Source organism: Panthera onca, chromosome X (genome assembly GCF_046562875.1).
Source record: "Panthera onca isolate mPanOnc1 chromosome X, mPanOnc1 haplotype 2, whole genome shotgun sequence".
NCBI lineage: Eukaryota > Metazoa > Chordata > Mammalia > Carnivora > Felidae > Panthera > Panthera onca.
This window is the reverse complement of record NC_138357.1, coordinates 47,520,851-47,545,544: the sequence shown is the minus strand read 5'-3', so window position 1 is coordinate 47,545,544 and position 24,694 is coordinate 47,520,851. Positions and strand designations below refer to the sequence as shown.

At 38.5% G+C, this 24,694-nt stretch overlaps 1 pseudogene; it reads left to right on the top strand.

Moving 5' to 3' along the window:
- LOC145713749 (protein ARMCX6 pseudogene) lies at positions 1–24,694 on the top strand (annotated as a pseudogene).

Sequence of the window (24,694 nt, the reverse complement as noted above, 5' to 3'; positions counted from 1 at the left end):
ATGAAGACATTTTTGCTAGCACCTGCAAAGGAGAGTGACATCCTGTTTGACAAAGTGGGTAAAATGCATTTTTGAACTTTTGAAAATTTAAAAGTTTTTAGAAAAAATGGAAAAATAATATAAGGATAAAATGAAATAAGTGTAAGAGGGACATTGGGACTGAGACAATTGTTTGAGTTCTTATTGCAGCAATTGATTGATTTGTTATAGTGTATTATTTCTTTGCCATACTTCTGGATTGCATTTATAATTATTATATTTAGAATTTTCACATATACATCACTGGTGTGATTAATCCATCGTTTTATTTATTTTTACATCACCAAGTATTTTTAAGTTGAAGTATGATTGACACACATAGTTACATTAGTTTCAGTTGTACAACATAGTGATTCAATAAGCCTATACATTATGTTATGCTCACCACAAGTGTAGTTACCATCTGTCACCAAACAATGCCATTGACTATACTCCCTATGCTGTACCTTTCATTCCTATGACTTTCATAACTGGAAACTTGTATCTCCCACTCCTTCTTACCCATTTTGCTCATCCCCCACCCCTTCCCTCTGGCAACCACTAGTTTGTTCTCTTTGTGGTTTCTGCTTTTTTGTTCGTTTATTTGTTTTGTTTTGTTTTGTCTTTTTAGATTCCACATATAAGTGAAATCATACGGTACTTGTTTTTTTTATCTGACTTATTTCACTTAGCATAATACCCTCTAGGTCCATCCATATGTCAAATATTGTTATTAAGATTGTGTGGCTTGTTTTTCACTTACAAAGCAGTGTCTTCATAAAGAAGAAAATTATCAATGTTTTCATTCATTTAGTTTATTCTTTTCAAACAAATTCTCCCTTACCATAAGGTCATGAGATTATCTACATTATCTTCTAGCAGGTTTACTGTTTTGCCTTATCTCATTTAGATCTACAATTCACCTGGAATTTATTTTTGTATGTGACATGAAGTAAGTGTCAAGATTATATTTTTTCCCTATAAAAAGATATCCAATAGACTCAGCACCATTTCTTGAGAAGACTGTCCTTTCTCTACTACATACACTACAGTGTCATATTTGTGATAACTTGTTGCCATATATGTATGGGTCTGTCCTTGTACTTTTGATTCTGTCCATTAGTCATTTTTGTTTAATCTTTATTTATTTATTTTTGAGAGAGATAGATATATAGAGAGAGTGGGGGAGGGGCAGAGAAAGAAAGAGAGATAATCCAAGCAGGCCCCTTAGTGTCAGTGCAGAGCCCCACGTGGGGCTCGAACTCACAAACAGTGAGATCATGACTTGTGCTGAAATCAAGAGTCAGACACTTGGCTGACTGAGCCACCCAGGCATCTCTGTCCATTAGTCTATTTGTTTATCCTTTCATCAATGTGTTTGAATCCTGTCATAATCACTGTAGCTTTATAGTGCATCTTAATATTTGGTAGTATGAATCCTCTTTATTGTTCTTTTTCAGAATTCTCTTGGTTATTCTTGGTGCTTTGCATCTCCATATTTTTTTTTAAAATGTTTGCCAATTTACACTCATATTAGTTCAGATTTGTACACATTTTGCTAGAACGACTCCTAGGATATGATGATATCTCAATGCTATTTTAGATGGCTTCATTTTTATTTTTATTTATTAATTTATTATTATTATTATTATTGTGTTTTAGAGAGAGAGAGTGTGCAAGAGAATCTCAAGCAGGCTGCATGCTCAGCACGGAGCCCAATGCAGGGCTCAATCCCACAACCCCAGGATCATGACCTGAGCTGAAATCAAGAATCGGATGCTCAACCAAGTCACCCAGGTACCCCAGATGGCTTTGTTTTTAAATTTTCATATCCTACTTGTTCGCTGCTGGTATATGGGAATAGAGCTGATTTCTAAAAATATACTGACATTGTATTGAATGGACTTGTGGAAATCATTTATTAATTTTTATAGTTTATTTATAGATTCTTTTGGGTTTTCTACATATGCAATCATTTTGTATATGAGTTATGATTATTTTTTCCAGTTATTGTTCCTTTTATTTATTTTTTCTTCCCTTATTGTACTCTCCCCAGTATGATGATGAATAAAAGTGGTAATAGTGGCCACCTTTTTCTTGTTAACTGATCTCAAGTGGAAAGCTCTCAATATTTCAATATTAACTATTATGTTTGTTGTAGATGGTGATTATCAAATTATAGAAGTTCCCCTTTATTCCTGGTTTCCTAAAAGTTTTAAATCATGAATGGGGGTTGAATTTTATCAAATGCCTTTTCTGCATCCATTGAGACATTTATATAAGTTTTTCCCTGTAATTATAATAATGTGGCAAATTATGTTGATTGATTTTTAAATGTTAATTTAACCTTGTGTTTTTAGATGAAACCCAACTTGATTATCATGTATTATCTATTTTGTATATCACTCAATTTGGTGTGCTTTTACTTGGTTTGAAATTTTTGCATCTATTTTCATAAGAGGGATTAACCTTTAATTTCATTTTTTGTAATATTTTTTTCAGGTTTGGTATCATATTTATTCTTGGATCATAACACAGAGTGGGTAGTGTGATAAATAATTTTATGTATCAACTTGGCTAGGCCACAGTACCCAGATGTTTGGCCAAACACAAGTCTGGATGTTGCTGTGAAGTTATTTTTCAGATATCATTTAAATCAGTAGACTTTGAGCAAAGCAGATCATTATCCATCATGCGAGTGGGCCTAATCCAATGAGCTTTAGGCCTTAAGAGAAAACAACTGAGATCTTTTGAAGAGGAGGGAATTCTGTTTTCAGATTTTTTTTTTTTTTTACTTTAGAGAGATAGAGTGCAAGCAGGGTAAGGGCAGAGGAGAGAGAATCTTAAGTAGGATCCATGCTCAGTGCGAGCTCAACACAGGGCTCTATCCCATGACCCTGGCATCATGACGCAAGCCAAAATCAAGAATTGGATGCTCAACCAACCGAGCCACCCAGGCCCCCCCAGGTTGTCTTCAGACTCAAGCTGGGATGTCAACTCTTTCCTGAGTCTCTAGCTTTCTGGCCCACACTATAGATTTTAGATTTGACACCTTCCACAATTGCCAGAGCCAATTCCTTTAAATAAAATCTTTCTTTTTCTTTGTGTATCTATCTCTATTTCATCTGTATATATATCCATATCTATATATCTATATCTATCACTTATTGGTTTTTTTCTGTGGAGAATCTTGATTATTCCTCTTTTTCTCTTTGCAAAAAATTCTATAAAATTAATTTGATTTCTTCTTTAAATATTTGGATAAATTTACTGGTGAAGCCACCTGTAGCTGAAGTGTCTTTTTGTGGGAAATTGTTTTTTTTTTTTACCTATTCAATTTAGAAAATTAATCAATTTAGAAAATTAGTACAGCACTAATCAAATTTTCATCTTTGCTTGTATCTGTTTATCCTTACATTGAATGTTTAATGTTTGTGGGTTCTGTAGCAATGCCTACTTTTTCATGCCTCATGTTGATTTTCCTGTTATTGTGCTTCTTATTCCTGATATTTTTCTATCAGGAAAACCAATATGAGGCATGAAAAAGTAGGCATTGCTACAGAACTCACAAAAATTAAACACTCAATATGAAAATGAAGAAAGTAAATAATAAAGATGAGAGCAGAAATTAATAGAAAACAAGCAGATGAGAGAGAAGCAAAAAGTTGGTTCTATGTAATATTTTCTCTCTCATATGCTTGTTTTCTATTAATTTCTGCTCTCATCTTTACTATTTAGTTTATTCATTTTCATTTGAGTTTAATTCATTGTTCTTTTTCTAAGATCATTGATTTATAGCCTTTCTCCTTTACAAACATGCAGTATAAAAACTATGATTCTATCTATAAATTTCTTTCTACACACTGCTTTAGTTGCATTCCACAAAATTTTGATAATTTGTATTTTCATTACCATTTAGTTCAAAATATGTTTAAATTTACATTCATATTTTTTCTTTAATCTATGTTATTTATAAGTATTTTACTTAATTTCCAAGTATTTGAGAGTTTTCTGGTTGTCTTTTACTTATTGATTTCTAGGTTAATATCACTGTAGTCAGAAAACATACTCTATGTCTTTTTAAATGTATTGAAACATTCTTTTAATACTATTTTTAAAAAAATTTTTAGGAGTCTCTTGAAGATGGTGGTGTAGGAGGACACTGGGCTCACCGTGTCCTGCTGATCATTTAGATTCCACCCACATCTGCCTAAATAATCCAGAAAACCACCAGAAGCCTAGCAGAACAGACTCTCCAGAGCCAAGCATAGACAAGAGGCCCATGGAAGAGGGTAGGAAGGGCAGAGAGGCGGAGTGCGCTGCACGGACTGGCGGGAAGGAGCTGGGGCGGTGGAGGGGCAGCCCGTTCGGCAAGACAGAGCCCCTGAGTCTGACTTGCAAAAGCGGAGGGGCCGGACGGAGTGTATTCTGACAGCCAGCGGGACTTAACATCTGAAATGTTATGTCAACAGCTCTGCTAGGAGAGTGGGAGGGCTAGAGGACAATGGGAGGGAGAGTTGTTGAGCCCTGGAGGACAGAGATCATCTTGGTGGGGAACAAAGGTGCTGGCCAGCGCCATCTCCCTTGCCCATCCCCCAGCCGAAATCCCAAAGGGAACCAGTTCCCATCACGGAACTTGCTTGCACCTTACAAACACCCAACACTGAGCTTCTGTGGATCCTTCCCTCCAAAGGGTCTGCCTCCCTCTTGGTGCCCCAGGGCCCCTCCCCCAGGGGACCACTGAAGGCAAAGCGAGCTGAGCCTGCCTCTCCCACCCCTGTGCACCTTGCAGATCCACCCAGGCTAATATGCCAGATCCCATAGAAGCAGCACCACAAGCCTGGCAGTGTGCAAGTAGCCCAGACAGGGGCCACACCACTCCACAGTGAGTCCTGCCCCTGGGATAGGGTAAGATAAGGTACACACCAGTCTGAATGTGGCCCCAGCGGTGGGCTGGGGGCAGACATCAGGTCTGACTGTGGCCCACCCACCAACATAAGTTACTCCAGACAGCACAGGGGAAGAGCCCTGCAGTTCCGCACCACTCCAGGGACTATTCAAAATGATGAAATGGAAGAATTCTCCTCAAAAGAAACTCCAGGAAGTAATGACAGCTAATGAACTGATCAAAAAACGATTTAAGCAATATAACAGAACATGAATTTAAAATAATAGTCATAAAATTAATTGCTGGGCTTGAAAAAAGTATAGAAGACAGCAGAGAATCTATTGCTACAGAGATCAAGGGACTAAGAAACAGTCAGTAGGAGCTAAAAAATTCTATAAATAAGGTGCAAAATAAAATGGAGGCGACCACAGCTCAGACTGAAGAGGCAGAGGAGAGAATAGGTGAATTAGAAGATAAAATTATGGAAAAAGAGGAAGCTGAGAAAAAGAGAGATAAAAAAATCCAGGACTATGAGAGGAGAATTAGAGGACTAAGTGATGCGATGAAACATAGTAATACACGTAAAATAGGGATTCCAGAGGAGGAAGAGAGAGAGAAAGGGGCTGAAGGTGTACTTGAGCAAATCATAACTGAGAACTTCCCTGATCTGGGGAAGGAAAAAGGCATTGAAATCCAAGAGGTGCAGAGAATTGCCTTCAGACATAACTTGAATCAATCTTCTGCATGACATATCATAGTGAAACTGGCAAAATACAAGGATAAAGAGAAAATTCTGAAAGCAGCTAGGGATAAACATGCTCTCTATATAAAGGGAGACCGATAAGACTCGTGACAGATATATCTACTGAAACTTGGCAGGCCAGAAAGGAATGGCAGGAAATCTTCAATGTGATGAACAGAAAAACCATGCAGCCTAGAATCCTTTATCCAGCAAGTCTGTCATTCAGAATAGAAGGAGAGATAAAGGTCTTCCCAAACAAAAACTGAAGGAATTCATCACCACTAAACCAGCCCTACAAGATATCCTAAGGGGGATTGTGTGAGTGAAATGTTGTAAGGTCCACAAAGTACCAGAGACATCATTACAAGCATGAAACCTACAGACATAACAATGACTCTAAACCCATATCTTTCTGTAATAAACTGAATGTAAATGGGCTAAATGCTCCAACCAAAAGACATAGGGTATAAGAATGGATAAAAAAACAAGACCCATCTATTTTTTGTCTACAAGAGACTCATTTTAGACTTGAGGACACCTTCAGATTGAAAGTGAGGGGATGGAGAACTATTTATCATGCTCCTGGAAGCCAAAAGAAAGCTGGAGTAGCCATACTTATATCAGACAAACTAGACATTAAATTAAAGGCTGTAACAAGAGGTGAAGAAGGGCATTATATAATAATCACAGGGTCTATCCATCAGGAAGAGCTAACAACTATAAATATCTATGTGCCAAATAAGGGAGCCCCCAAATATATAAAACAATTACAAACAAAAGCAACCTTATTGATAAGAATGTGATAATTGCAGGCGACTTTAATGCTCCACTTACAACAATAGATAGATCATCTAGGCACAGGATCAAAAAAGAAACAAGGGCCCTGATGATACATTAGATCAGATGGATGTGACATATATATTTAGAATTCTGCATCCCAAAGCAACAGAATATACTTTCTTCTGCAGTGCACATGGAACATTCTCCAAGATAGATCACATACTGGGTCACAAAACAGCCCTTCATAAGTATACAAGAATTGAGATCATACCATGCACACTTTCAGACCACAATGCTATGAAACTTGAAATCAACCACAGGAAAAAGTCTGGAAAACCTCCAAAAGCATGGAGGTTAAAGAACACCCTGCTAAAGAATGAATGGGTCAACCAGGCAATTAGAGAAGAAATTTAAAAAAAAATATGGAAACAAATGAAAATGAAAAGACAACAAGGCAAATGTTTTGGGATGCAGCGAAGGCAGTTCTGAGAGGAAAATACATTGCAATCCAGGCCTATTTCAGGAAATAAGAAAAATCCCCAATACAAAATCTAACAGCACACCTAAAGGAACTAGAAGAAGAACAGCAAAGACACACCAAAACCAGCAGAAGAAGAGAAATAATAAAGATCAGAGCAGAAATAAACAATATAGAATGTAAAAAAACTGTAGAGCAGATCAATGAAACCAAGAGTTGGTTTTTTGAAAAAGTAAACAAAATTGGTAAACATCTATCCAGGCTTCTCAAAAAGAAAAAGGAGATGACCCAAATAGATAAAATCATGAATAAAAATGGAATTATGACAACCAATCCCTCAGAAATACAAGCAATTGCCAGGGAATACTATGAAAAATTATATGCCAACAAACTGGACAACCTGGAAGAAATGGACAAATTCCTAGGCACGCACCCACTTCCAAATCTCAAACATGAAGAAATAGAAAACTTGAACAGACCCCTAACCAACGAAGAAATTGAATCAGTTATCAAAAATCTCCCAACAAATAAGAGTCCAGGACCAGATGGCTTCCCAGGGGAGTTCTACCAGACGTTTAAAGCATAGATAATGCCTATCCTTCTCAAGCTGTTCCAAAAAATAGAAAGGGAAGGAAAACTGCCAGACTCATTCTATGCAGCAAGCATTCCTTTGATTCCCAAACCAGACAGACATCCAGCAAAGAAAGAGAACTACAGGACAACATCCCTGATGAATATGGATGCAAAAATTCTCATTAAGATACTAGCAAATCGAATTCAACAGCATATAAAAAGAATTATACACCATGATCAAGTGGGATTCATTCCTGGGCTGCAGGGCTGGTTCAACACTCGCAAATCAATCAATGTGATACATCACAGTAACAAAAGAAAAGAACCATATGATCCTGTCAATCAATGCAGAAAAAGCATTTGACAAAGTTCAGCATCCTTTCTTAATAAAACCTTCGAGAAAGTCGGGATAGGAGGAACATACTTAAACATCATAAAAGCCGTGTATGAAAAGCCCACAGCTAACATCATCCTCAATGGGGAAAAACTGAGAGCTTTCCCCCTGAGATCAGGAACACGACAGGGATGTCCACTCTCATCGCTATTGTTTCACATACTGTTGGAAGTTCTAGCATCAGCAATCAGACAACAAAAGGAAATCAAAGGCATCAAAATTGGCAAAGATGAAGTCAAGCGCTCACTTTTTGCAGACGACATATTATAAATGGAAAACCCAACAGACTCCACCAAAACCCTGCTAGAACTGATACATGAATTCAGAAAAGTAACAGGATACAAAATCAATGTACAGAAATCAGTTGTATTCTTATACAGTAATAATGAAGCAACAGAAAGACAAATAAAGAAACTGATCCCATTCACAATTGCACCAAGAAGTATAAAATACCTAGGAATAAACCTAACCAAAGATGTAAAAGATCTGTATGCTGAAAACTATAGAAAGCTTATGAAGGACATTGAAGAAGATATAAAGAAATGGAAAAACATTCCGTTCTCATGTTTTGGAAGAATAAATATTGTTAAAATGTCAATACTACCCAAAGCTATCTACACATTCAATGCAATCCCAATCAAAATTGCACCAGCATTCTTGTCGAAGCTAGATCAAACAATCTTAAAATTTGTATAGAACCACAAAAGGCCCTGAATAGCCAAAGGAATTTTGAAGAAGACAAAAGCAGGAAGCATCACAATCCCAGACTTTAGCCTCTACTACAAAGTTGTCATCATCAAGACAGCATGGTATTGGCACAAAAACAGACACATAGACCAATGGAATAGAATAGAGACTCCAGAATTGGACCCACAAAAGTATGGTCAACTAATCTTTGACAAAGCAGGAAAGAACATCCAATGGAAAAAAGACAGTCTCTTTAACAAATGGTGCTGGGAGAACTGGACAGCAGCTTGCAGAAGGAGGAAACTACACCACTTTCTTACACTATTCACAAAAACAAACTCAAACAAACTCAGATAAAGGACCTGAATGTGAGACAGGAAACCATCCAAACTCTAGAGGAGAAAGCAGGAAAAAAACCTCTCTGACCTCAGCCACAGCAATTTCTTACTTGACACATCCCCAAAGGCAAGGGAATTAAAAGCAAAGATGAACTATTGGGACCTCATGAAGATAAAAAGCTTCTGCACAACAAAGGAAACAACCAACAAAACTAAAAGGCAACCAACGGAATGGGAAAAGATATTTGCAGGTGACATATCAGACAAAAGGCTAGTATCCAAAATCTATAAAGAGCTCACCAAACTCCACACCTGGAAAAGAAATAATCCAGTGAAGAAATGGGCAGAAAACATGAATAAACACTTCTCTAAAGAAGACATCCAGATGGCCAACAGGCACATGAAAAGATGCTCAACGTCACTCCTCATCAGGGAAATACAAATCAAAACCACACTCAGAAAGCACCTGACGCCAGTCAGAGTGGCTGAAATGAACAAATCAGGAGACTATAGTTGCTGGCGAGGATGCGGAGAATCGCGAACCCTCTTGCACTGTTGGTGGGAATGCAAACTGGTGCAGCCACTCTGGAAAACAGTGTGGAGGTTCCTCAAAAAATTAACAATAGACCTACTCTATGACCCAGCAATAGCACTGCTACGAATTTTCCCAAGGGATAGAGGAGTGTTGATGCATAGGGGCACTTGTACCCCAATGTTTATAGCAGCGCTTTCAACAATACCCAAATTATGGGAAGAGCCTATATGTCCATCAACTGACGAATGGATACAGAAATTGTGGTTTATATACACAATGGAATACTACGTGGCAATGAGAAAGAATGAAATATGGCCTTTTGTAGCAACATGGATGGAACTGGAGAGTGTTATGCTAAGTGAAATAAGCCATACAGAGAAAGACAGATACCATATGTTTTCATTCTTATGTGGATCCTGAGAAACTTAACAGAAGTCCATGGGGGAGGGGAAGAAAAAAAAAGGTTAGAGAGGGAGAGTGCCAAGCCATAAGAGACTCTTAAAAACTGAGAACAAACTGAGGGTTGATGGGGGCTGGGAAGGAGGGGAGGGTGGGTGATGGGTATTGAGGAAGGCACCTTTTGGGATGAGCATGGGGTGTTGTATGGAAACCAATTTGACAATAAATTTCATGCTCAAAATTTTTCTTAACGATTATTTATTTCTGAGAGATGGAGACAGAGCACTAGTAGGGGAGGGGCAGAGAGAGAGGGAGACACAGAATCTGAAACAGGCTTCAGACTCTGAGCTGTTAGTACAGAGCCTGACGGGGGGCTCGAAATCACAGACTGTGAGATCAGGACCACTGAGCCACCCTGGTGACCTGTAACGTTCTTTATAATCTAATATTTGATTAATTTCTACAAATTTCCACATGCATTAAAAAATCATGTATATTCAGAAAATTTTCAATGAAATGTTCTTTATAATTATTCAGAGGGTGCCTTAGTGGCTCAATCTGTTAAGCATGTGACTTTGGCTCAGGTCTTGGGTACACAGTCCATGAGTTGGAGCCCTGCATTGAGCTCTGTGCTGACAGCTCAGAGCCTGGAGCCTGCCTTGGATTCTGTGTCTGCCTCTCTCTCTGTTCCTCCCCTGCTCTCTCTCTCTCACTCTCTTCTCTCAAGTGCAAGTAATCTTAAAAAATGTATATTTAAAATTAGGTTGATAATGTTCAAATTTATATCTTCCCTGCTTTTTAAAATATCTGCTTGGTCCATCAATTACTGAACTAGGTATATTGAATTCCCTATTATGATTGTGAATTGGTCTATTTTATCTTTTAGTCTATCCATTTGGCTTCATTTATTTGAAACTATGTTATAGGTACATCAAAAATTAGAATTGTTGTATCTCCTTTGTTGATTAACCCTTTTATCACTATAAAATTCTCTCCTCTATCTCAAGCAATTGTTTTTGTTTTTCTTTTTGTTAGTATTTGTGTAGTGGATTTGTTCCCATTCATTTACTGTAGATATTTATGTGTTCCTATACTTAAGTTGCATCTCTTATAAGCAGAATGCAATTGGATTTTGGTTTTTGTCCAATGTGACACTCTTATTCTTCTAATTGGATTATTTGCTCTATCTATATATTTGTATATACTCCACTTTATTTACATCATTTCTGTTTACTTTAATTACTGAAATATTTGTGGTTAAGTTTACCAACTTACCATTGTTTTGGCTAATCTGTTATATATTTCCTTTTATTTTCTTTCTTTTCTTTTTCCCCTTTGATTAAGGAAATATTTTTATTATTTCATATTGCCCCCATATTACCTCTTATACAATATTATTTTACCCTTCTTCTATTAGTGATCATAGAGCAGGAGTTAACAAACTCTGGCCTGTGGGCCAAACATCTGTTTTTGTAGATAAAACAGATGTTGCTTGAACATAGCAACATTCATTTGTTTATGTATTGTCTATGACTGCTTTGTTTTACAAAGGTGGAGTTGAATAATTGTCATGCAGATTATATGGCCTGCAGAGCCTAAAATATTTACTGTATGGCCTTTATTAAAAAGCTTGGAAGGAGAGGCCAATATGGCAGAGCAGCACAGAAGTTTTTTGGCCTCTCTCACCCCTGAAATGTAGCTAAATCAACATCAAACAATATTTCACACCTAGAAAACTTATTTGAGGATTAACACAACAATATGCAAAACTTGAACCACAGAATTTGGCAGGTACATAGCATGGAGAGGTGAAATGAGGGAGAGAGAAGCTGTGGAGGGTAGGGAGCTATTTTTGCTGGCTGGGAGAGGACAGAGACAGGGGGGAAAGTACAGGAAAAGAACTCCCCCTTAAAGCATGTGGAGAGAAAGAGTGGAAACACCTGCAAGAGACTGAAGAAGAAAGGGAGAAAGGAGAAAGGAGAAAGGAGAAAGGAGAGTTTAAATACCATTAAGACAAAGGAGAAAGGAGAGGGTTTAAATACCACTAAGACTCTATAACCAGTGGAGCGCAGAGTCTTAAACTCTGCAGTTCGATACCTGGCAGAGCTCTGGTGGGAAGAGTGAATCCCCAGGAGCTGACAGCAAGGTCCTAGGGGTCCTTGGGCCACATGGGGAGAGGTGGTTCTTGTGCTGGGTGGACATTTGGTAGAGGCTATGTGGTTGCCCCACAGGCAAAGTTCCCAGCAGACCCTGGAGAACAGCCTCATTTACTGGTGTTGGAACAAGTACATTAAGGGTGAACCCTGGTGCCAGATGTGTGTTGTGATTTACCATAATCCCTGAAAAGCTGCTGCTACAAGATCATGCCAACGTTTTCTGGGGCAGGCTGGCACCTGGCCACGGTCTCTGGGCATCTGCAGAAGTGGAGTTGCACAAACGTTTCTGGGGGCAGGCGGGGACGCTGCCATTGCTCAGTGAGACCCTCCCCCAGAGGGTCTGGGAAAGTCAAAGCTGTGAGGGGTTTGGAAACAGCCCCCACCTGAGTTAAAACTCAGGAAGGAGATGCTGTCTGGCAGGCTGATGGCTTGGTCTCAGATAGTGTAGAAATGAAGACTGGACAGAAGCTGGAGACAAAGGAGGGGTGCTTGATTGCTGGTGGAGGAGGGAACAGAGCTCTGAAACTAGAGGCTGGGTAGCTGGGTGACGCCATTTTCATCCCTCCTGCACATGCGCATACACGCCTACACGCACCACCACAATCAATACCAGTAAGCTAAGCAGCACCATCTAGTGGAGAAGAGAGCTGTTACACCAAGCCCAGCCCAACTGGCCAACCGTGCTCTAGAGGAACATAAGTCTCTCAGTCTGTTTAGTTTACAGATTATAAAGTGGTTCATAGTTTGACTTCTAGGGGAAATTGGATGTAATTTCAATCATATTTCATTCTCTTCATTGGTCTATCTTTTCAGTTTTTTTCTTTTTTCTTTTATTATTCTTGAATACAGGAAGAGAAAATTTTATTTTTATTTTCTATTTTTATAAAACAGATTTGTAAATTTTTTTTCTATTATATTTTTTACTTTTTTATACATTTCTTAAATTCTATTTTACTTTCATCAATTCATGTCATTATATTTTATTGTATTCATTTTTTCAAAATTTTCAAATGCTTTCTTTTTTCCCCCATTTTTTTTTCTTTTCTTTCCTGTTTTTTCTCTATTCTGTCAAGCTTCTTTAAAAAACCAGACCAAAATACACCTAGCATCTAGCATCCTTTATTTGATATTTTTTGTGTTGTTTTTAATTTTCTAATTTTAAATTAATTTATTACTTCTTTTTGTTCCTTCAAAATGATGAAATGAAGGAATACACCCCAAAAGAAGTAACAAGAAGAAATGACAGCCAGGGACTTAATCAATACAGATACAAGCAAGATGTCTGAACCAGAGTTTAGAATCACGATAATAAGAATACTAGCTGGGGTTGAAAATAGATTAGAATCCCTTTCTGTGGAGATGAAAGAAGTAGAATCTAGTCAGGATGAAATGAAAAATGCTATAACTGAGATGCAATCTCTAAAGGATGCCATGGCAGCAAGGTGGATGAAGCAGAGCAGCAAATCAGTGATATAGAGGACAAACACATAGAAAATAATGAAGAAGAAAAAAAGAGAAACTAAGACAAATGAGAATGATATAAGAATTAGAGAACTCAGTGACTCATTAAAAAGCAATAACATGGGGGATCCTGGGAAGATGGCGGCATAGGAGGACGCTGGGCTCACCGCACGTCCTGCTGATCAATTAGATTCCACCTACACCTGCCTAAATAACCCAGAAAACCGCCAGAAGACTAGCAGAACGGAGTCTCCAGAGCCAAGCGCAGACAAGAGGCCCACGGAAGTGGGTAGGAAGGGCGGTGAGGCAGTGCGCACTACACGGACTGGCGGGAGGGAGCTGGAGCGGAGGGGCTGCCCCTCGGCCAAGCAGAGACCCCGAGTCTAGCTTGCAGAAGCGGAGGGGCTGGACGGAGTGTGTTCCGACAGCAAGTGGGACTTGACATCTGGAAGGTTAGAAGCTAACAGCTCTGCACAGAGAGGAGGAGGGCTGGAGGACAACGGGAGGAAGAGTTGTTGAGCACCGGACGACAGAGCTCAGCTTGGCGGGGAACAAAGGTGCTCACCAGCGCCATCTCCCTCGCCCATCCCCCAGCCAAAATCCCAAAGTGAACCAGTTCCTGCCAGGGAACTTGCTTGCACCATGCAAACACCCAACACTGTGCTTCTGCGGATCCATCCCTCCAGCGGGTCTGACTCCTTCCTGGTGCCACAGAGCCCCTCCTGAAGCGGATCTCTGAAGGAAAAGCGAGCTGAGCAAGCTCCTCCCGCCCCCGTGCACCTTGCCGATCCACCCCAGCTAATACGCCAGATCCCCAGCACCACAAGCCTGGCAGTGTGCAAGTAGCCCAGATGGGCCACACCACCCCACAGTGAATCCCTCCCCTAGGAGAGGGGAAGAGAAGGCACACACCAGTCTGTGGCCCCAGCGGTGGGATGGGGGCAGACATCAGTTTGACTGCGGGCCCAACCACCAACGCAAGTTATACACCACAGCAAAGGGGAAGTGCCCCGCAGTTGCGCACCACTCCAGGGACTATCCAAAATGACGAAACAGAAGAATTCCCCTCAAAAAACGTCCAGGAAATAACAACAGCTAACGAACTGATCAAAAACGATTTAAACAATATAACAGAAAGTGAATTTAGAATAATAGTCATAAAATTAATCGCTGGGCTTGAATACAGTATAAAGGACAGCAGAGAATCTATTGCTACAGAGATCAAGGGACTAAGGAACAGCCAGGAGGAGCTAAAAAATGCTATCAATGAACTGCAAAATAAAATGGAGACAACCACGGCTTGGATTGAAGAGGCAGAGGAGAGAATAGGTGAACTAGAAGATAAAATTATGGAAAAAGAAGAAGCTGAGAAAAAGAGAGATAAAAAAATCCAGGAGTATAAGGGGAAAAATAGAGAACTACGTGATGCACTAAAGAGAAATAATATACGCATAATTGGTATTCCAGAGGAGGAAGAGAGAGGGAAAGGTGCTGAAGGTGTACTTGAAGAAATCATAGCTGAGAACTTCCCTTATCTGGGGAAGGAAAAAGGCACTGAAATCCAAGAGGCACAGAGAACTCCCTTCAGACGTAACTTGAATCGATCTTCTGCACGACATATCATAGTGAAACTGGCAAAATACAAGGATAAAGAGAAAATTCTGAAAGCAGCTAGAGATAAACGTACTCTAACATATAAAGGGAGACCTATAAGAATCGTGACTGATCTCTCTACTGAAACTTGGCAGGCCAGAAAGGAATGGCAGGAGATCTTCAATGTGATGAACAGAAAAAAAATATGCAGCTGAGAATCCTTTATCCTGCAAGTCTGTCATTTAGAATAGAAGGAGAGATAAAGGTCTTCCCAAACAAACAAAAACTGAAGGAATTCGTCACCACTAAACCAGCCCTACAAGAGATCCTAAGGGGGATCCTATGAGACAAAGTACCAGAGACATCGCTACAAGCATGGAACCTATGGACATCACAATGACTCTAAACCTGTATCTTTCTATAATAACACTGAATGTAAATGGACTAAATGCACCAACCAAAAGACATAGGGTATCAGAATGGATAAAAAAACAAGACCCATCTATTTGCTGTATACAAAACACTCATTTTAGACCTGAGGACACCTTCATATTGAGAGTGAGGGGATGGAGAACTATTTATCATGCCACTGGAAGTCAAAAGAAAGCTGGAGTAGCCATACATATATCAGACAAAGTAGACTTTAAATTAAAGGCTGTAACAAGAGATGAAGAAGGGCATTATATAATAATCACAGGGTCTGTCCATCAGGAAGAGCTAACAATTATAAATGTCTATGCGCCGAATAGAGGAGCCCCCAGATGTATAAAACAATTACTCACAAACATAAGCAACCTTATTGATAAGAATGTGGTAATCACAGGGGACTTTAACACACCACTTACAGAAATGGATAGATCATCTAGACACACGATTGATAGAAAAACAAGGGCCCTGAATGATACATTGGATCAGATGGACTTGACTGATATATTTAGAACTCTGCATCCCAAAGCAACAGAATGTACTTTCCTCTCGAGTGCACATGGAACATTCTCCAAGATAGATCACATACTGGGTCACAAAACAGCCCTTCATAAGTATACAAGAATTGAAATCATACCATGCATTCTTTCAGACCACAATGCTATGAAACTTGAAATCAACCACAGGAAAAAGTCTGGAAAACCTCCAAAAGCATGGAGGTTAAAGGACACCCTGCTAAAGAATGAATGGATCAACCAGGCAATTAGAGAAGAAATTTTAAAAAAATATGGAAAAAAATGAAAATGAAAAAACAACAATACAAATGCTTTGGGATGCAGTGAAGGCAGTCCTGAGAGGAAAATACATTGCAATCCAGGCCTATCTCAAGAAACAGGAAAAATCCCAAATACAAAATCTAACAGCACACCTAAAGGAAACAGAAGCAGAACAGCAAAGACAGCCTAAACCCAGCAGAAGAAGAGAAATAATAAAGATCAGAGCAGAAATAAACAATATAGAATCTAAAAAAACTGTAGAGCAGATCAATTAAATCAAGAGTTAGTTTTTTGAAAAAAGAAATAAAATTGATAAACCTCTAGCCAGGCTTCTCAAAAAGAAAAGGGAGATGACCCAAATAGATAAAATCATGAATGAAAATGGAATTATGACAACCAATCGCTCAGAGATACAAGCAATTATCAGGGAATACTATGAAAAATTATATACCAACAAACTAGACAACCTGGAAGAAATGGACAAATTCCTAAACACCCACATGCTTCCAAAACTCAATCAGGAGGTAATAGAAAACTTGAACAGACCCCTAACCAGCGAAGAAATTGAATCAGTCATCAAAAATCTCCCAACAAATAAGAGTCCAGGACCAGATGGCTTCCCAGGGCAGTTCTACCAGACGTTTAAAGCAGAGATAATACCTATCCTTCTCAAGCTGTTCCAAAAAATAGAAAGGGAAGGGAAACTTCCCGATTCATTCTAGGAAGCCAGTATTACTTTGATTCCAAAACCAGACAGAGACCCAGTTAAAAATGAGAACTACAGGCCAATATCCCTGATGAATACGGAGGCAAAAATTCTCAATAAGATACTAGCAAATCGAATTCAACAGCATATAAAAAGAATTATTCACCATGATCAAGTGGGATTCATTCCTGGGATGCAGGGCTGGTTCAACACTCGCAAATCAATCAATGTGATACATCATATTAATTAAAGTAAAGATAATAACCATATGATTCTGTCAATTGATGCAGAAAAGGCCCTTGACAAAATTCAGCAACTTCCTTAATAAAAACCCTTGAGAAAGTCGGGATAGAAGGGACATACTTAAACATCATCAAAGCCATTTATGAAAAGCCCACAGCTAACATCATCGTCAATGGGGAAAAACTGAGAGCTTTTTCCCTGAGATCAGGAACACGACAGGGATGCCCACTCTCACCGCTGTTGTTTCACATAGTGTTGGAAGTGCTAGCATCAGCAATCAGACAACAAAAGGAAATCAAAGGCATCCAAATTGGCAAAGATGAAGTCAAGCTTTCGCTTTTTGCAGATGACATGATATTATACATGGAAAATCCGATAGACTCCACCAAAAGTCTCCTAGAACTGATACATGAATTTAGCAAAGTTGCAGGATACAAAATCAATGTACAAAAATCAGTTGTATTCTTATACAGTAATAATGAAGCAACAGAAAGACAAATAAAGAAACTGATCCCATTCACAATTGCACCAAGAAGCATAAAATGCCTAGGAATAAATCTAACCAAAGATGTAAAAGATCTGTATGCTGAAAACTATAGAAAGCTTATGAAGGTAATTGAAGAAGATATAAAGAAATGGATAAACATTCCATGCTCATGGATTGGAAGAATAAATATTGTCAAAATGTCAATACTACCCAAAGCTATCCACACATTCAATGCAATTCCAATCAAAATTGCACCAGCACTCTTCTCGAAACTAGAACAAGCAATCCTAAAATTCATATGGAACCACAAAAGGCCCCGAATAGCCAAAGTAATTTTGAAGAAGAAGACCAAAGCAGGAGGCATCACAATCCCAGACTTTAGCCTCTACTACAAAGCTGTCATCATCAAGACAGCATGGTATTGGCACAAAAACAGACACATAGACCAATGGAATAGAATAGAAACCCCAGAACTAGACCCACAAATGTATGGCCAACTCATCTTTGACAAAGCAGGCAAGAACATCCAATGGAAAAAAGACAGTCTCTTTAACAAATGGTGCTGGGAGAACTGGACAGCAACATGCAGAAGGATGAAACTAGACCACTTTCCCACACCATTCACAAAAATAAACTCATAATGGATAAAGGACCTGAATGTGAGACAGGAAACCATCCAAACCCTAGAGGAGAAAGCAGGAAAAGACCTCTCTGACCTCAGTCGTAGCAATTTCTTACTTGACACATCCCCAAAGGCAAGGGAATTAAAAGGAAAAATGAATTACTGGGACCTTATGAAGATAATATCTTCTGCACAGCAAAGGAAAAAACAACAAAACTAAAAGGCAACCAACGAAATGGGAAAAGATATTTGCAAATGACATATCGGACAAAGGGCTAGTATCCAAAATCTATAAAGAGCTCACCAATCTCCACACCTGAAAAACAAATAACCCAGTAAAGAAATGGGCAGAAAACATGAATAGACACTTCTCTAAGGAAGACATTCAGATGGCCAACAGGCACATGAAAAGATGCTCAACGTCGCTCCTCATCAGGGAAATACAAATCAAAAGCACACTGAGATATCACCTCACGCCAGTCAGAGTGGCCAAAATGAACAAATCAGGAGACTATAGATGCTGGAGAGGATGTGGAGAAACGGGAAGCCTCTTGCACTGTTGGTGGGAATGCAAATTGGTGCAGCCTCTCTGGAAAACAGTGTGGGGGTTCCTCAAAAAATTAACAATAGACCTACCCTATGACCCAGCAATAGCACTGCTAGGAATTTACCCAAGGGATGCAGGAGTACTGATGCATAGGGGCACTTGTTCCCCAATGTTTATAGCAGCACTTTCAACAATAGCCAAATTATGGAAAGAACCTATATGTCCATCAACTGGTGAATGGATAAAGAAATTGTGGTTTACATACACAATGGAGTACTACGTGGCAATGAGAAAGAATGAAATATGGCCCTTTGTAGCAACATGGATGAAACTGGAGAGTGTTATGCTAAGTGAAATAAGCCATACAGAGAAAGACAGACACCATATGGTTTAACTCTTATGTGGATCTTGAGAATCTTAACAGTAACCCATGGGGGAGGTGAAGGAAAAAAAAAAGAGGTTAGAGTGGAAGAGAGCCAAAGCATGAGACTCTTAAAAACTGAGAACAAACTGATGGTTGATGGGGGGTGGGAGGGAGGGGAGGGTGGATGATGGGTATTGATGAGGGCACCTTTTGGGATGAGCACTGGGTGTTGTATGGAAACCAATTTGACAATAAACTTCATATATTGAAAAAAAATGACTATTATGTTTTTTAGTTTTAGAATTTCCATTTGGTGGCACCAGGGTGGCTCACTCAGTTAAGCATCTGACTCTTGACTTTAGCTCAGGTTATGATCTCATGGTTTGTGAATTTGAGCTCCATGTTGGTGTCAGTGCAGCCTGCTTGAGATTATCTCTCTCTTTCTCTCTTTGCCCCTCCCCTGCTCTCTTTCTCTGTCAAAAAATAAATAAGTAAACTTAAAAAAAGAATTTCCATTTGATTCCCCCCTCCTCATTTCTGTTTTTAGATGACTTGTCATTTGTTTTCTTGAACGTATAAATTATAATTAGTTTAAAGTCTATGCCTAATGCATCCAATAGCTTAATCTCTTATAGATTTATTTCTTTTTTCTATTTCTATTTATTTTCTATTTCTATTCTTTTCTTTTTCTATTTTTTCTATTTCTATTTCTTCTTCTTTTGGCTTCTCCTTTTAAAAATAATTTCTGTTTGTCATGTCTCTCGTGTGCTTTTGTTTGAATGTTAAACATTATGAATGAAAAATTCTAGCAAATTTAGATGAAATTTTCTTAATTTGTAGAGGATTTTCTTTTGCTTTGGGAAAGCAGTATACAAAGGAGTAATTTAGCTTAAGTAAATCAAGAATTAAACTATTTTGAGGTTGGATTTCAATCTTTTCAGACCTATTCTATTTCTAGGTCACCCTTACTTCCAGTGTGTAATTCTTCAGGGCTTCTAACTGACAGCCTGGGGAATTTATCAGTTCCCCCAATCTTGGAAGTCCCCAAATTCCAATTTTTCATCTTTCCTGCACTTTGAAATTGCCAATAGCTCTGTTTATCTTCCCAGACTCTTAATTACCTATTTCTACTTGGCTTCTTTGCTTCTAGTTCTACACCTATTAAGAATTGGTGAATGCATCAAGGAGAAAATTAACTCAGACTACCCATTTCATTTCTTTGTAATTTCTTTTTCTCCAGGATATTAGCCCATCAAACCCTGGCTGTCTAGTTGGCTTTGTGCTCTGGATTTTGACTCCTTAACTCTGCATAATTACTAAAAGCTCTATTCAGGTTTCTGTATCTTCCCAGCTTCTTTTTCAGCCTCTTCACCAATGCTGATAATGGACTGGTCAATGCCTCAAGGGGAAAATTGGTGCCAAATGTCAGTTCACCTCATTAAATTTCCCTTCTTTCCAGGATTTTGGTACCTCAATCCTGGCTGCTTTGGAAGTTTTCTGATTTCTTTAAGTAATTTAATCTATTTAAATATAATAACAATGAATTTTTCAGGTTTTCTTGTCCTTCTAAATGGGGGGGGGATTAGTCTTCTATTAGTAGGCCATTATAGCTAGAAGCAGAGCATCTTTCAAAACTTTGAACATAATATTTTCATTACCATCCCATGAAAAATGCTTTCTAATTTTAAATGTAATTTCTTCTTTGACCCATATGTTATTAGAAGTGTATTTCCTAATTCCAAAAAATACGTGGATTTTAGTTATTACATTGTTATTACTGATTTTTAGTTAATTGCACCATGGTGAGAAAACATACTCTGTATGACTTTAATCTTTTTGCGATGTTAGAACTTGATGTATAGCTCAGGATATGATCAATTTTTATACACATTCTGTATGATTTTTAGTTTATTTATGAGAGGGAGAGAGAGAGAGAGAGAACAGGGAAAGTACAGAGAGACAGGAGACATAGAATCTGAAGCATCCAGGCTCTGAGCAGTCAGCACAGAGTTCTAAATGGGGCTCAAACCAATGAGCCATGATATCATGACCTGAGTCGAAGTTGGACGCTTAACCAACTGAGACACCCAGGTACTCCCAGGTACATATTCTGTATGTTTTTAAAAATAATATATAAACATATATGTTGTAATTGTTGAGTATAGCTTTATACCAACCAAGGTTTGAATTAATTGGGTCAATTTTGCCAGTCATGTTCAAATTTTTTATGTGTCTGCCATTTTTATTTGCTCATTCTGTCAGCTATAAAAAGAGATATGTTAAAATCTCCCACTGTGATTGGGGATCTCTATTATTTCTTGTAGTTCTGTCCATTTCTGTTTTATATATTTTGAAACTATGTTATTAGATGCATACAAATTTATTTATTTATTTTTTTTTCATGTCCCATATACTTTATTTTTTTTTTTTTTTAATATATGAAATTTACTGTCAAATTGGTTTCCATACAACACCCAGTGCTCATCCCAAAAGGTGCCCTCCTCAATACCCATCACCCACCCTGCCCTCCCTCCCACCCTGCCCTCCCTCCCACCCCCCATCAACCCTCAGTTTGTTCTCAGTTTTTAACAGTCTCTTATGCTTTGGCTCTCTCCCACTCTAACCTCTTTTTTTTTTTTTTTCCTTCCCCTCCCCCATGGGTTTCTGTTACGTTTCTCAGGATCCACATAAGAGTGAAACCATATGGTATCTGTCTTTCTCTGTATGGCTTATTTCACTTAGCATCACACTCTCCAGTTCCATCCATGTTGCTACAAAAGGCCATATTTCATTTTTTCTCATTGCCACGTAGTATTCCATTGTGTATATAAACCACAATTTCTTTATCCATTCATCAGTTGATGGACATTTAGGCTCTTTCCATAATTTGGCTATTGTTGAGAGTGCTGCTATAAACATTGGGGTACAGGTGCCCCTATGAGATGCATACAAATTTAGAATTGTTACATCTTTCTGGTGAATTCTACATTTTCCCTCATGTATTATCCCTCTTTATCTCTAGTAATGCTTTTTGACATAGTACCCATTTTATTTGATATTAGTATTTTTTAAGTTTATTTATTTATTTTGAGACAGAGAGAGTGAGTGAGCACGAGTGGGGGGAGGGGCAAAGAGAGAGAGAGAGGGGTAGAGAGAATTCTAAGCAGGTTTCATGCTGTCAGTACAGAGCCTGATGTGGGGCTTGATCCCACCAACGATAAGATGACCTGAGCCAAAATCAAGAGTTGGATGTTTAACTGACTGATCCACCCAGGTGCCCCTGATGCTAGTATATCTTTATCAATTTTTGTTTAGTTAATGCTTTCATGGTATATATTTTACATTTTTACACTTTCAAACTTTCTGTATGTTTGAGTTTTAGATGTATCCTTTCTGAACAGCATATAGTTGTGTTTTGTTATTTGTATCCAATATTTCAATATTTATGTTTGAACTGAAGCATTTATTATGTTTTAACTTAATGTAATTTCTGATACATTTAGAGTATAATCTCTTATCTTATTCAGTGATTTCTATTTGACCAGCCTACTCTATGTCCCAATTTTTTTCTTATCTTCTTTAGGATTTATTCACTTTTTTATTATTCCTCTTTACTAGCTTGATAGTTGTACTAATTCACTATTGTTTAGTGATTACCCTATACATTACAACACGCATTCTTGATTTTTCAAAGTTTTCTATGAATCAATCCTTTTCCCCCTTTTCTCAGACAGCTCACAGGACTTCACATGCCAACTCCACTTACCCTCATCTCAATGTATATGGTATTGTTGTCATGCATTCAAACTTTCTATATGCTTCCAACCTATTTCTCTTTATATTTCAATATTTTAAGAATTCTTAAAATTATTTCATATGGTCAAGACTCACATATTTACATTTTCCTTTGTAGTTCTTTTCTTCCTGCTTTGTAAAAAGATAAATTTTCATTATGCTTGAAGAACAACATTTAGTATTTCTTCTAGTATGAATTTGCTCATATCTATATCTATATCTATATCTATATCTATATCTATATCTATCTATATATCTATTTATATACCTCTATCACTATCTATCTATCTATCTATCTATCTATATATTTATATATATATGAGTTGCATGCTCCACTGAGAGAGCCAGCCAGTCATACTTGAATTTGCTACTGGTATATATTTTTTGTCTGAGAATGTCTTTATTTCAAAACAAAACAAAACAAAAAACAGGGCTTTCCAAAGAGGACAATGTCCCAATAGAGAAGAATCACTCTTTCCCCAATTAAAATGATCACATTTTTTTGTGTGGTGCTTAAGATATTACAAATTTCAGTTGTGTTCTTGACCTCTCCAAGCGTCCTTTCATTCAGGGCAAAATGTGGTTTGCTCAGCCCAAGGATGCTGGTTTTTCATTTATCCACAATATCAATAGTCATTTGGCCAGCCTCTCCATTGTTGGAAACGCGATTCCCACTCCTGACCCCGCTATTAAGAAGAAAGCTTTATGTGCTCCGGATAACTTGAATGCACGTATTGAAAATCAGGGGCAGATTAAGATGTACATCAATGAAGTGTGTCGGGAGACTGTGTCACATTGCTGCAACTCGTTTCTGCAGCAGGCCGGATTAAATTTGTTAATAAGCATGACAGTTATTAATAACATGCTTGCCAAGTCCGTTTCAGACTTGAAGTTTCCTTTGATAGCAGAGGGAAGTGGATGTGCTGAGCTTCAGGTTTTGAAACTGTTGATGGGTTTGTCCGAAAAGCCAGTCTTGGCAGGGGAATTGCTGGGTGCCCAAATGCTGCTCTCATTCATGTCCCTCTTTATGAGGAACGGAAACAGACAGGTTCTCCTGGACACCCTGGCCTCTTAAATGGCCATCTCGAACAGAATGGAACTGAATCTGCCCAAAACCCTTCTGGTGAACACACACATGTGTTCTCACTCAAAGAATCTGCAGTGGGTGCTGTTGAAGATCCAGTCTTAGCCCATCACCACATCACGGGGTGAAAGTTACACTCGCTAAATCGAGGACCACACTCCTATTGGCCAGGCAGGGGTTCCCACAGGGCTTGGAGTAACTTCTTGGTTTTGCAGTCTGCAGGCAATGTGCATTGTCAGTCACTCCCTTGTGGCCTTCTTCCTGTGGTAAAGGGATCATTCCAGCTGCCAGATGTGGGTACAGAACATCCTATTATAGCATCATGAGGGATGCCCTGCCCGTGGTGGTCTCCCTGTCTAAGCGGGACCATTTTGTGGAGACCAGACACATATCGGAGCTTGTGCTGAAAATGCTTTTGTTGCCGCTTAGGTTGAATTCTTTCTCATTTACTGCTTCTTCTTTGCGAGCTGATGGATGGTGAACCTATTCATCAAAAACCTACACCCCCCTTTTGTGTGCTGTACTGACTTAACCTTATCCACCCAAACCTACCATTTGTATGTATCATCAATAAAGGTGTGTGCTTTGATTGGCAAAAGTGA